The sequence below is a fragment of the Bidens hawaiensis genome, unplaced genomic scaffold (genome assembly GCF_021521415.1).
Source record: "Bidens hawaiensis isolate Kalapana, Puna unplaced genomic scaffold, B.hawaiensis_p1.1 tig00007615_1, whole genome shotgun sequence".
Taxonomy (NCBI): Eukaryota; Viridiplantae; Streptophyta; class Magnoliopsida; order Asterales; family Asteraceae; genus Bidens; species Bidens hawaiensis.
Genome location: NW_027491531.1, coordinates 392,095 through 406,935, shown reverse-complemented (window position 1 = coordinate 406,935; position 14,841 = coordinate 392,095).

Sequence of the window (14,841 nt, the reverse complement as noted above, 5' to 3'; positions counted from 1 at the left end):
TTTCAAATATATGTTTTAAGAAAATTTTACATACAAATTAATTCAATATTTCCAGTTAAAAACATATGTGTATATACCAACTCAGATCTAATCAATCCATATACGTATTCAATTGATTAGACTATGGATCTAGATATTTGATATGCTCGTCAGTATATAATTGATAGTAATGTTAATAATTTTAATGGAGTATTGAACGAGAGAATAAATTGACAGAGGTTCAGTAATATCTTAATCAATACGTTAATTAATAAAGGCTTAACAGCCTTATATAGACGATGGAACCCCATTCGTTACACATCCCGTAACGAATGGGCTCCGTTCGTTAACATTACATACATTAAAAGGAAAGCCTAACGAAGTAATGATTTGCTATACCCCCATTCGACAACATTCCATGACGAATGAGAAACATACATAACGAACTAATGTCCATTCGTTAAACATCCTTAACGGATGGACTGTACAAATAACGAACTGGCTCATTCGTTAAACATCCTTAATGAATGAGCCTATATATAACGAACTAGATGGTTTTACATAAATACCCCTTACATTAAAATAATAATAATTACAACCGATAAATTACAAAGACTCGAGACGACAAAACCATGGACTAACAAACACCCCCTCGTCTTGAGTTCTTTGTCTTTAATTACTTGAAGCGCTTCGTCTGCCAATCATGACAACTATGAATCCCGAACTTGTGACATACACGTACGGCACGCTGGAACTGCATAGCTCGGTTGTAGTCTTCTTGGTGCTCGATCAAAATCTTGTTCTCGAACAACATGTCATTGTCGGTTTTAGATAAGTTAACGAGCCACATCGGGTCAATAACTCTAATAAAACTGGTCTTCAAACCTTTACCCAGTACAATGACGGACTCGCCGGTACGATTATCATAATACCATCGATTAAACAATAGGTGAAGAATCTATGGAAACGTCTTCACTAGTACATGTTTCATCGTTTTCGGCGGTTTAACTTTAAGTACAAGTTTTCTCCAACCCGTACGAGGACCAATATATTCAATGCGCTTACGGGTTGGGACTTGTGGCTTAAAGAACTTAAAACCACGATTTACCTCGAAAAGCAAATGTTGATGAAACCATGCTGCTCGTCGATCTCCGTCGCGATTAATGAACGGTCGACTCGCGAGGGTACAAACATCCCATCGCGGTAGTGAGAGAACGTCAGTGATATATTGATAGTATTGAACGTCGTTCTCCCATTTGATAATACAAACCTTCAATTCAGAATCGTATAATCAAGAAACAATATCACCTTTCACAGTCGACACGACTTTGAATGTTGTCTTCTGATTTGCTTTAGCCCGTGCAATAGCGTCTAGTTGTTGTTCTCAATCAACGTACCTGTAAGCCTCAATAATTTTACGAGCCCGTTTGCTCTGATACTTAAACCAACCCAGAATATCGGCCTCAGTCGGATCAGAATCTCGTTAAGACATTTTGGCTTTATTCTTCGATATCTTCTCCAAATGGTCTTTAGCAGCTTTAACATTTTCTTCAGTAAAAGTAGGAACACCCTGATCAACATTTGATCGTTGGTATAGATCGGGGTATTTGATGTGCTAGAAACAGTCAATTAAATATTAACTAAACTAAACAAGTAATAAAAACTAGACTTAAGACTCAATTACACAAAACACCGGCAAGTGAACCGATCAATTGTACTAAAGCTAAGTAAGTCCGGAATATCAAACCCACAAGACTCTATAAATTACGTTAATTAACTAATTAGACTCGACTTACGACATGACTATTTATTATAAATGTTTTAAGTGGGTTTTTAAACTAATATTAAACTAAGAAAGCAAATAAACAAGTAAACTAGAAAACAAGCAATTAATCACGAGATCGAAATCAAATAGAGAAGGAATCTACCTAGGTAAGAATCCCATGCATCAACAATCATCAAGCAATGGACAAATAATATGATATGGAAACTGATTTCTAAACGTATTCATCTAACAAACCCTAAAGGACCCTTGACTGAATCAAACGACATCCCAAAGAATGATTATTATATTATTAAGCAATCAGTTATATTAATTTCCTCACGGTTATCAAATAGGGTTAATTAATAGTATCTTAGGCAAGCAATCTCACGAAACACTAAACCCTAGATAACTTGATAAGCTAAACACGACATCATGAACAAGGATCAACACAATACGCAAGAATATTGTCACTGTCTATCCTAGCATGCAATTGACCAAGACACATAAACGACTCCTCACCTTACAGCTATTGGAATTTAGCAGAACATTCAAAACCCTAACCAACTATCAACTAGCTTATATGATCTAATGGGCCCATTCAATCACAATAATCAAAACACCAAGTAATGATTAAACATAAACCCTAATTCTAAATAACACAATCAAGAGATATAAGATCTGTGTGAAGTTATAATTAACAATCAATCAAGATAATAAACATTCATATGCATCATGAAAGCAAAATCAAGTCTTTTACTATTAAAATAATGAAACCATAATCAAAACATTAGTCCAAAGCAAGAATCATGCATCAAACATGTTCATCAAACCTAGGTAGACATGAAGTCTAGCCTAGAATCATTATTGAAAACAATTCTAAACAAGTATTAAAAACAAAGAGGAAAGACATGACAAATAATGAACAAGGAACGAAAGTTAGAACGATAAAACCCTTTGCAACTGATCCTTGAACACCCAGATGAAAGCTCTCTCGATCCTCCTTGGTTCTTCACTTCAAATCACCTTCAAAACCTTTGTTTTCCTCTTGAAATCGGCTGCCAGTAAGCCTTAGATCCGGCTAGGTTTGCAAAAATATGTTTATATAACGAAAATCGGGCTTGGGCTTGCAACTTTTGGCTGACCAGAAGGCCTAGGCGCCGCGCGGAGGGAATGGCCTCCTCACCTTCGCGTGCGGCGGCGCCCTCAAAAAGGGATTTCCAGATTTTTTTGTTTTATTATTTTATCTTGCAAAATCTTGATTAATCTTCTTCCTTAAACTCCAAGTAATGCTTAGAACCTTCTAGACCTTGCTTCCCTTTCTTCTCCAAGCCACCATATACATGAAAACATAACAAAACATTAGTGAAGTAATCATGTAATCATCGACAAGCAAAACGAACAAAAGACGAACTTAACCTTTACATGATATGATAGAAAGAATTAAAGTTTTACATGCAAAACAACAAACGATTTAAAACATGATAAATGTATATAAACTTGACTCAAAAACCTTAAATAATAAAAGATGAACTAAAAATGAACTAAAACGAACTTGAAACATTAAAGAAACACAACTTTACAAGGGATTCGAGATGTATAAATAGATGTATATCAGTATTCCTCTGCTGTCACATCCTCTATCTCAGTCTCCTCATCTTCGTAAATAAATGACGTATTTCGATGAGGAATAGTCGTATCCAATAACACTTCCTCATCGTTTACCACCTCCACATCATCCTCAGCCTCCAAGGCGTCCAGTTCTTCATCATTCAGCCCTAACAGTAATGAAATCTGTTCGCGCATTAGGGACTGATTAACAAGCTGACCTTCTTTAATCTCGTCAATGTTAGCAGTGCTCATCACTACTCCTTTCTTGAAATCCATGAATAGGATGGTGTTGGCCTCAATTGACTCGATGGGTTGAGCGTTTGTCGAGTCATGATAGACCTCCATTTGTCTATCATTGACTTTACCACCACTAGTACCAGCACCCGAGGATGAGCTGTGAGCTTGTTTCGGCTCACTACCTCCAGTGCCTGGAGCGTCAGGATCGTCATCATCATTCTTCAGCTTTCTCAGTGCATCGTCTTTACAAGTAAGCTGAAGGATGTGATCCTTCTGTTCCTTGATTTTCACCCCTGAGCCGTGACAATCTCACGAAGCTCTTTCATCTCTTTTTAGCTGTAGGAGACTTACCCCATCATACGACGTTGATTAATCATCATTTTCTCTTGAGCTTGACGATCGGCCGCCATTTGATTCTCATATAAATGAGATGGGTTCAAAGAATGAAACATCGGAGGTACCGGTTGCACTGGACCCAGGGGACGGCTGATTCACATAAATGAGACATCCAAAGGATGTGTAGGCATCATAGTCAGTGTCGGAGGAACCACCAAAGCAGTAGCAGTAGGCCTTGGCATGGTAGATAATACAGATTGTGGAATCATGCCAAGCCTTGGATCAGAGGCGAGCATAATCGTCAAAGTGAGTTTCGGGGTGCTAGTAGTAAGCGGCACCGCCGGACTTTGAGGTGCAGAAGACCTTGGCTCACGTGGATCTATCTCCACACCAGATCCACGTCGTTCACGACGTTTGGGCAGTTGTTCAGTCGCTAAAGCTTTGCCCTTACGCTTTCGTTGTACAGCATGAGTACTTGCTGCCACAATGTCAGCACGTGGTTGACCATCTCCATTTCCACCATCACCACCTTCATCACCATCATCTCCACCGTCGTTCCCATCTGGCCCCTCTTCTCATTCGAAATCCGAATCATCGTGGATCCAACAATCATTGGAAGGACATTCATACGCCATATATGATAAATGACCAATCAGACATTTGGTCCTCGACGTCTCCTGCCTATACGAATTCATCCTCTATATTGTGTCAGCATTCATATGCTCCAACTTCAGCACATCGTCTCTCAACGTCAAATCAATCTCCAAATCAGGAATAAGATCCTGAATGATCAGCTGTATGAATTGTGGATACATAAGGAATTTACTGCGTTAGTTTTTGACCAAGCAGTTTTCCTTGAGATGATAGAAGATCAACTCGGATAAATTGAACGTTTTTTTTTCAAAATCAGAGCTACGAATGTCGATTGAAACATGATCCAGCATTCGTCGTATCCACCTTTACGTCCCCTAAGGCAATGTATGAGCACACGTAGTTGATACTTGTACGTGGGGCACAAGTTAGCCTTGTTGTACTGGGAACGATCAAGGGCACCCACATAGAAGACTCGTTGAAAAAACCCGTGGATCAGCGCCTTATCAAACTCACACGGGTTGTCTATATTGTCCACAAACCGCAACACCCGTATGATAACCCCATGTGTAATAACGACCGCCTTTTTGTTGACTTCAGCGAAGATTTGGTTTTCAGACTCAACGTCACGAGCTGAATTCCAAAACGGCTGAATAACGCTGAAGTAGATCTTCGTATCAGCAATAACAACATAGCCTATCCGAGATCGTCGAATAAAAGCAATCACATCTTGAAAGATGTCCTCATCAGCAAAATTTTCTTGAACGAAAGCACAGATGTTGTGCTTTTTATCAAAGGGAAACATGGGGGGTTCAGGTTCTTGTGGTTGCTGAACCTGTTGCTGCTTAGCTACCGGAGCATCCTGGACATTTTCGTCAGCCATAACTGAAAATATATAAACCTGAGAATTAGTAAAACGAACATTCAAACATTAAATTATTTAATAATTTTAATTTTTTATTTTTGAAAATAATTCAAAGGGTCATTCGTTATTATTCTTGGTTCATTCGTTATAACGAATTAGGTCATTCACTATAACGAATTGCTTAATTCCTTATTGATATTTAAAGCGAATTAACTATAACGAATTACTAACGAAAGAGTAACGAATTAATAAACGAATGTGAGTTGATTCGTTATCAAAACATACGTAGGAGTTGATTCGTTACACTGATCATAACGAATGGAACACGAATGAGTGTCTATTCGTTAACTTATAGCGAATGGTCATCAATAACTAACAACTTTGACTATCAGGAGTCATAGTCAAATTATAGATGAACTCTAATAGTCAAACATGCACTATCAGATTCAACTGAGCCATGTTAAACGATGAAATCTTCAATAATGAGTATGAATCAACTCGTAATCGCATCTATAGCCGATTCATAACAACCATTTTGGTAAACCTGAGTGTTAATTAGGTTTTTTGAAAGGTGAAGTTCTTAAGTTAGAACTGACACTTCAAACACCTAATTAACCCTTGAAACGTTCATAACTTTTGACGTTTATTGATCATGTTTTGATCGTGGTTACCTTAAGAATCTTAAATGATGATCAAAACTGGATTTAATAGAGTTCGATATTTCTTGAAAATTTTGGCAGAGTTTTGTTAGGGAAGATGAATAGTTGTGAACGAATGAGGTGATTTGTTTTCAACCTGTTCATTATATATGACCGACTTGCACATTTTCCAAGACAACGAATCCGCTAATTCGTTAATTTAAAATTAACGAATGATCTACTTCGTTATCACATAAGTAAATACCGGTTACGAATGAGTGGTTCGTTAAAAACCATAACGTATTAACAACGAATTAAGATAACTTCGTGCTTCATTCGTTATAAGAGTAGCATAAGCGAACTAAGGAAACGAATTGAACTAATTCGTTATTCAAATGACCCTCATTCGTTATTCAAATGGATAACGAAAATAATTTAAAAATTAAAATCTTTTTCAATTTAAATTTAAAAGAATTAAATAATGATTTAAATAATGCATCGAAACCGTGTCCCGATGAACTTTACCTTACGAATCTTACCCAACCGAGTGAGATGCAATACCTTAACGTGTTTTACGTTCAACAACACATAACTAAAAATGACTTAAATAATATTTAAATGAATAAATAAAAATGAAAATCTTTTTGGTATTTTTCTTTTTCTTTTCTAATATTTACATTTAAACCCGAAAAGCAAAAATAAAGTAGAAAACAAAATATTTTTGTATTTTTGAATGATTTAAATCAAAATAAAATCTATTCTACGAAAGTAGTACATATTTTTGTATTTTTGTGAGTTTAAGCAGAGAATCATATTGACCATATTGCCCTTACATCGCCGTTTTATATTTCAAGATAATTATGATTGGTGTTAAGTCGGTCATTGATATTGTTGTCCTCTTAAATCTTATAACAAACTTTCAAGTATTTTTTGTAATATGATTAAATGTTCAATTAAAGCACAGAATATCAGAAACTATCAGCCTCTAATTTTGGTTCAAGCTTAATTTGATTTTTACCGTATCACCCCAACTTGAATTAAACCATTATGCTGCCGATCAAAATTAGAATTTTATAGATATTTCTATTGATGCACCAAGATTCCCTTACTGTGAATGAGTATGCACGAGTCCATCTATAGGCTTACATACATTGTGTCCATTGGGGACCGTTTCGTATTGGTATTAAGACGCACGCAAGTCAGTAATTCAATTTGTACGATGTACAACAGTGGTCAAGTTTAATAACCTTTGGTTTGCTCTAAAAGCTTTTAAAATATTCTTGCTTATGAATACCCAGATGATTAAGCCGCATAATGACTCACATTGTTCAGAACCCGGATGCTTTTTATTCAAACTTTTTGTTTTTTGTGATCAGACAAACATAAGGCTTGAGTATGATAGGCTATTACATTTCTGCCATCATTACCGAGAGTTTTGGAAGAGACTAACACCTCTTTCAATTTGGCATTTCTTTATGTTTATATCACATACTTTACCCTAACAGCCTGTTTAAGACCTATCAATGCACCAATGCAGTTAAGCACTCAACCTTTTAAGTTTATTTCTTTCTGGATATGGGACCAGATAATCAATGTACTATCATTTTCTCTTTTTGCTTCAAAACTCATTTTTGAGGAGCATAAAAATAAATTCAATCGCCCCAGTCACTTTTAGTATATAGATTAATGGCTATCCTATTAATCTACAAGTAGATAACAGGACCAAAACATGCAAGCATATTCCACAAACTTAAATAACCGACATAATTTTCAGTGAGATAATTAAATAAAAACGCACAACAATCGCCCCAACTACTTTCCATTATCAGGTAAATGGCTATCCCAAACATTTACAAGTAAATATCAGGACCAAACATATACACGTATATGTCCTTCAAATCTGGGTAATTGACATACTTTTAAGCGATAGAGTGCAAAAATATTTTTGGTTTTTCTCTGTTCATACTAAAACACAATCTTTTTGGCTTTTCAGATTTTTCTATAAAAACAAAAACACAATCTTTTTAATTTTTCATATTTTCAATGTTTTTGGATTTTCAAAATATTTTAAACAAAAATCACAATATTTTTGTATTTTCAAAATTTTTCAATGTTTTTGGTTTTTCTCTATTTTTTTATACATACAAAATCACTATATTTTTGTATTTTTCATTTTCACTCCCAAAACCCAAAACATAAAAATAAGGAAAAGAAAATAAAACAAAAATAAAAATAAAGATAATTATCCTTGTTTAAGAATCTTAGCAAGAGTTTTTAATCCATTTAAACTAAGCAGAAAATTAAAACGCGTTTGATCAAATGCTTTGGTAAACAGATTGGTTTTTTGAAAATTCGTGTTCACTTTTTCAATATCAATTAGTTTCTTTTCAAAGCAATCACGTATAAAATGATATCGAATTTTGATATGCTTTGTCTTAGAGTGATGCACAGGGTTTTTGGTGATACTTATAGCAGCAGAGTTATCAATAAAGATGGGAGTAGTAAAAAACTTCAAATCGTAATCCCGCAGGTGTTGCTGGATAGAAAGAACCTGTGAACAGCAACTCGAGGCTGCCACATACTCTGCCTATGCGGTTGAAGTGGAGACCGTTGTCTGCTTCTTACATTGCCAGGAAACAAGCCGGCTTCCTAGAAATTGACAACCCGCTGTCGTCGATTTGAAATTGATCCTGCATCTCCATAATCAAAATCGGAAAACGCAGGGGTTTCAAAATTATCATCCTAGGGATACTATAACCCGGTGTCAGGACTACCCCTCAGATAGTGAAGTATACGTTTAACCGCTGCCAGATGAGTCACTCGGGAACTTGATTGGTACCTGGCACACAAACAAACTACAAACAACATATCAGGGCAAGAAGCAGTTATATACATTAATGAAACAATCATCTCTCGGTAAAGGGTAGGATCTATGGTATCCTCCAATTCACGCGATGACAAATTGTGACCCACGGGAAGAGGCGTTGAAGGGATTTTTCCGGCAGTTATGTTGAATAGGCTCAAGACATCGTTCACATATTTCGTTTGATGAATGAATATTCCTGTGTCAGACTGATGAACCTGCAACCCTAAGAATAAATTCAACTTCCCCATCGAGCTCATTTCGAACTTCGTCTGCATCGACTTCTCAAATTCCTTACATAGCTTGTCGTTTGTTGAACCAAATATGATGTTATCGACATATATTTGGACAAGGAGCAGATCATCACCAACGTTCTTGTAAAAGAGAGTGCAGTCCACAGTTCCTCGCTTGAAGCCATTATTGGTAAGATGGTCAGCAAATGTGCTGTACCAAGATCTTGGGGCTTGGTGTAGACCATACATGGCCTTTTTCAATCGGTAAACACGGTCTGGATAATCTGCATCTTCAAAACCAGGAGGCTGGAACACAAACACTTCTTCATGTAGTCCACAATTAAGAAACGCACTCTTGACATCCATTTGATAAACCTTAATGTTTCTGAAAGCCGCATAAGCCAAAAATATTCGTATAGCCTCCAATCGAGCAACTGGAGCATATACTTCCGTGTAATCTATGTCTTCTTGCTGATGAAAGTCTTGAACAACTAATCATGCTTTGTTTCTTACGATAACCCCATGATCGTCTTTCTTGCACTTAAATACCCATTTTGTTGAAATCGGTTTCTTAATTCTAACGGGTTTGTCAATGAGATCCCATACACCCAGTCGATTAAACTGTTGCTGTAACATTATGAAAATTTCGAGTTCAAAATGTCAATTTTCCAAAGTCAAAGGACCAAAAATGCCAAAATTCCAAACCTTAGGGTTTAAAATAAAAAATCTGTTTTCTTGTCCTATCGCGCTCCCGGCGGGGCAAAAGACAAGCCCATCACGTATCGCGATGGGGCTTGGTCAACGCTTCTAGAAGAAGTCAACAGCGATACACGATCGCTGTTAACTTACGTCATCGCGACACGTGTCCACACGTGGCATGTCGTCCGCCATGTGTCCACACGTGGCACATCGTCTGCCACGTGGCGACACGTGGCAGACCTACGTTGAGACTGCGCAAGCCTACGCCGCGATACGCGACGGGTGCCCAGGAGGCCGTCGCGTACCGCGATGGGTTCCAAAATCTGCCTATAAATAGAAGGCCACGGGTTCAAGTCCAAATTACACCAAAACCCACACAACTTTCTCTCTCTAGCATCTCACTAAAATACCATAATCACATACTCGATCCACCTCGATAAGCGTGCCCCGATCCCTCAATTTGCGTGCCAACGTTCCCTCGAAGTTCGTGCCACCCTCCACCCACATACAACCAAGAAGGCATTTTTTATCATGGAAATGATTCTCGAAAAGCGTGCCAACGAGTGTTGAAGATTGGTGTTATTGTTTGGCGACGAGAAAAGAAGTGTTGATCAAGGAGGCAAATGAAATCAAGCGGCGTGGGAGTGCTGCTCAAATCGTTAGGGTTTTCATAAGCCTTTAAGGTAGGCTTAACGCCAATGAATATAATAAAATATTATTATAAAGGCTTAAACCTTAAGTCGAGGTTATACTCGATACCTCGATAAAAGAAAATAAAAGAAAACATAACAAAGAAAGAGTAAAAGATATGTTGTGATAGATAAATATATATGTGTGTGCAAGTATATATATTCTTTGTTATGAAATTATTATTTAAGTGATAATGAGTATTCTTAAATAATAAAAGAAAAAGAATACGTTTCTTAGAGAAGAAGAAACGTCGGGTTTTTATAAATAAACTAAAAGTTTATAATTACTTTTAAACTAAAGGTTTTCAAGTAAAAGAGAATTATGAACTAAAGGTTTATCGAGGTGGAGTTTATAAAATAAGACTAAAGGTCTTAAGCCGGATTGTATATCTGACTAACGAATGGTTATACTCGTACTATAGGTGCGAGATAGCAAGGGAAAGACCCTCGGACGGTGTTGAAACAGATCCCAAAGCGATAAGGTGAATACGCCCCACTTTTACAAACTTGTTTTCAAACGAGGCAACGTGTTATATGAAAAACTTTACATGAGACTAAGTGTCTCTAAAAACATTATAAACAAGAGTAAAAGCCTAGCGCTCAGGCTGTAGTATACGTTTGTCTGGATCCTTACATATGTGGTTAAATGCGGTGGGCACATCGCACAACGCTTGGTCACGACCTCCAGCCACGATGGGCCGGACCTAAGTACATTCGAGTGAGACTGACCATGTGTATATTTATGGTACATAAGTACGTCGAAATGCTGCGGTGTTTTGCTGGGGTGACCTAGCGTAGAGACTCGAATTTATAATGATATTGTTTTAACTTGATTATTCCTAAGCCAAGATGGGTCGAGGCTTACGTGGTCTCGAGGGGTGATTAAGTAAAGAAAATATTTTAGCGTCAGCATATTCACCAGCATTCGTTGCTGACGTATTTTCTAATAATTTGCAGGTAATCAAGATTAGAGCTTGAAGAACGAAGGGCTCAAGAATCCGATGGCTCGGATATTTTTGTTTGAATATTAAAATATGATGTTTTTGTTAAACTTATAAACAAGTAAATCTAGACGAGACTTTTGTCTCGTCTTTTGAAATGTAAATATTTTAACTTTAAATCCACATGTTTTATAAAGTCTTCCGCTAATAACCCGTAACTCTGATTTATTTACAAATGTGGTACCAACTATTGATCACGCTCCTAGGCCTAAGATGGGGGTGTGACAGTTGCAACTCTACTTGCATTGCTTCTACCTATGATGGATCCTCAAGTGCCATACGAACATTCATTGGTTCAACTTGCGATAGAAAGCAAGTGTATTTCGCGAGATTCATGATTCTCGAGGAATGCATATTAGCATACGCACATAATATGTTAGTATCATTTGAAGTAGCAACCTGATGACGTGTTTGCACACCGACATCAAGATCACCAATGATGTTGTCCTGTGGATGATAAGTATGAATCCGAAGTGTTGGATTCTCAGACACAACAACATTGTCAGTTAAATTAGTTAGATTCTCCTCAGCTTCATGAGACGATTCACCAATATCACGTGTTTTAGGAAATGGAGCTGATGAGGAATCAATAAAATGACCATTATCCGATGAGATATAAATCACATCAGATGTATCAGGAAGATCATCTTGTATAGCATCATCATAATTAGAGCTAGAAGATCATGGAGGTAAGAATTGATCTTCTATATAAGCACGTACCAAGTCCTCATCTGGTTCAACTATTTGAGTGAATGAATTAAATGAATTCTCATAGTCGAACATCCAATCAGGTCCTTTATCGACGGGAGGTGTGGTGTATCGTTGACAATAAACATGGTACCACTCCTTTACACAACCCGAAGTAAAGTTAAATACACGTTTCTTAGGTGGCGCATAACCCAAGAAATAACCTTCAATCACCTTTTCTTCGAATTTTCCCACGTCTTTCTTCAACATAGTACAAGGATACCCAAAAGGCTCCAAATACTTTAAATTAGGCTTTCTGTTATTCAGAAGCTCATAGCTTGTCTTTTGTAGCTTCTTCACAGTCAAAATATGATTAATCATGTAGCAAGAAGTATTCATTGACTCGTTCCAAAATTGAACAGGAAGCTTAGAATCTGCAAGCATTGTTCGTGCCGCTTCAATCAGTGTTCTATTCTTTCTTTCCACATCACCATTCTGTTGAGGTACATATGGAGCACTGTATTCTCAATGAATTCCTTTTTGAATGCAAAAGAAATCCAATACAGTGTTTTTGAACTCCGTACGTTTATCACTCCAAATACGTCTCACTTTCAGTTTATACAGTGATTCGATCTTCGTGATTAGATTTTGAACCAGAATAGGTGTTTGATCTTTTGAACTCAAAAATAACACCCATGAATATCTTGAATAGTCATCAGTGACAACTAGACAATAGCAATCACCAGTAATACTCGCACGATTCACAGGACCAAACAAATCCATATGAAGTCGTTCCATTGGAGTATCAATGGTATTGATTAACTTAGAAGGGTGTGACTTCTTCTTCTGTTTGCCCTTTTTGCAAGCAACACAGTGGTCGGTTAGTTTAAAATGTTTCAAAGAAACATCATCAACCAGTTCATTAGCCATAAGATAATTCATCTTTCGGACGTGAATATGTAACATCCCAAAATTTCAAGTAATAATGATTTATATTACTTCTTATGATAAACGAGTTTTCTTGATTTGACATGAAATAATAAAATAATAAAGGGAAAATAAGTAGGCTAATTAAAGGGAATTAATTATGGGTTAAAGAGTAAAGATGCGCCTTAGGTCTGTGGGCTTAAGGGAGTATAAATACCCCCTCAAACCCTAAATCTTTCCATTTCCATCCATTTTATCCATCTTATTCTCTCTACACATCATAAAAAACACATACATTTCCATATATACGGCCGAGGGTGAAAGGTGAGATCCGAGCCAAACGAGCGTGATTCTTGATGGATTATTCAATACACAAGATAGATACAAGACCTAAAGCTCATAACCAAGCTAAACCGTAACCTTAAAACACGTAAAGGTATGTCTTTTACCTTAAAGTTTACGTTTTTATAAACGTTTAGTCTTGAAACTTATAATGAGAATAGATCGGGTGTAAATAAAACGTAAAGTTGTAAACTTGATGTTAAAACGAACTTAATGGACCTGCAAACATGTGCGGCCTGAAATGAGCCCTAGATCTAGTATTAAACGTTTAGCCTTAAAGGTTCATGCTTTATGTTACAAACGGGTCAAGTTTGGGCCGCAATCGGACTAGGGAATGGCTGGGACTAAAGCCGAACCATAAACGAGCGGATTAAGGGTTGTAAAACGCATGCTTTGGTCAATAAACTAACCCGGACAGCAGCAGTTCGCTGCGACAACTTCACCTGCAAGCATGTTCTCTTGCAAGCATGTTCGTCATACAAGTTCGCTGCAGCTAAATTCGCTTGGTATTAAGTTCGCCTACACCTAAGTTCTCCCGATAACAAGTTCGCCGCAGTATGTTCGCGTGTACATAAGTTCGCCTACTCCTAAGATTGCTTCCTTCTAAGTTCGCCTACTTTAAGTTCACTCACTTTAAGTTTGCCTACTTTTAAGTTCGGATACATCGAGACCCAGATACATGGTGAACCGTACATGTATACGTGTATACATCTGATGGAAAGCCCTATATGTTATGTTTTCGGGGCTTTGTGCATATTCGACGTGATTAGTTAATACATTTATCCTAAGTGATAAGTGTATGCCCTATATGTTATATGTGTAAGATATGAATGATTGCTTGTCGGTACGTGAACGATCTTCGGATATTGCATGTACTGGCAAGCCATAGTGAATGTTATATATAAGGTATGAATGTTATGTGTGTATGTTATGAATAAATGTAATATTGGAGATGATAATGAAAGGCAAGGTAAGGTAAAAAGGTTGCATACCCTACTAATATATGCGAAGGATAAAGGGTTGCATACCCTAATAATATATGCGAAGGTTAAAAGGGTTGCATACCCTAATAATATATGCGAAGGTTAAAAGGGTTGCATACCCTAATAATATATGCGAAGGATAAAGGGTTGCAGACCCTAATAATATATGCGAAGGTTAAAGGGTTGCACACCCTAATAATATATGCGAAAGTTATAGGGCGTAATGCTCTTTAAAACGTAAGGTATGAATATAAAAGAAAGTATGAAGGTAAGCAAGTGTATTATAAATGAAAGTATGTAAGTATGAATGTATGGTATGTTGAATGATTAACTAGAACTCACTCGGCGTAGCTGACTTTTAGTATGCACGCATGTGAGTAGGATGAAGCAGCTCGTTT